General features: G+C 52.7%; 1 non-coding gene across 1 annotated transcript; it reads left to right on the forward strand.

Annotated features, from left to right (window-relative positions):
• The first annotated feature begins 71 nt into the window (after positions 1-71).
• On the forward strand, positions 72-143 carry trnae-cuc (transfer RNA glutamic acid (anticodon CUC)). The gene has a single exon. It is a non-coding gene; the product is annotated as a tRNA-Glu (tRNA).
• The last annotated feature ends 193 nt before the right edge of the window (positions 144-336 follow it).

A 336-nucleotide genomic window follows, 5' to 3' on the forward strand; every position in this document is an offset into this window, starting at 1 on the left:
GACATGACAGAGGCCAGAAATGCTGTATGCTTATTCTCATGCTGCTATCAGGGGAGCATCTAAGCCGCCTTTTCCTGGTGGTCTAGTGGTTAGGATTCGGCGCTCTCACCGCCGCGGCCTGGGTTCGATTCCCGGTCAGGGAATGCTCTTTTGCCTTCCAGCGGTGGACTGTGAAGCTCTGCTTGCTGCTGCAAGAAACCCAGACAAACAAATAAAAGGTGGGCAGTTTAAAAAAGACAGAGTCGAACCAGCGACCTAAGGATTTCCGACACTTCTGCCTACAGTCCCCCGCTCTACCAGCTGAGCTATCGAAGGCGCTAGGTTTAAGACTGAACC

Source organism: Sinocyclocheilus grahami, unplaced genomic scaffold (assembly GCF_001515645.1).
Source record: "Sinocyclocheilus grahami isolate Dianchi unplaced genomic scaffold, SAMN03320097.WGS_v1.1 scaffold2367.1, whole genome shotgun sequence".
Classification (NCBI taxonomy): Eukaryota; Metazoa; Chordata; class Actinopteri; order Cypriniformes; family Cyprinidae; genus Sinocyclocheilus; species Sinocyclocheilus grahami.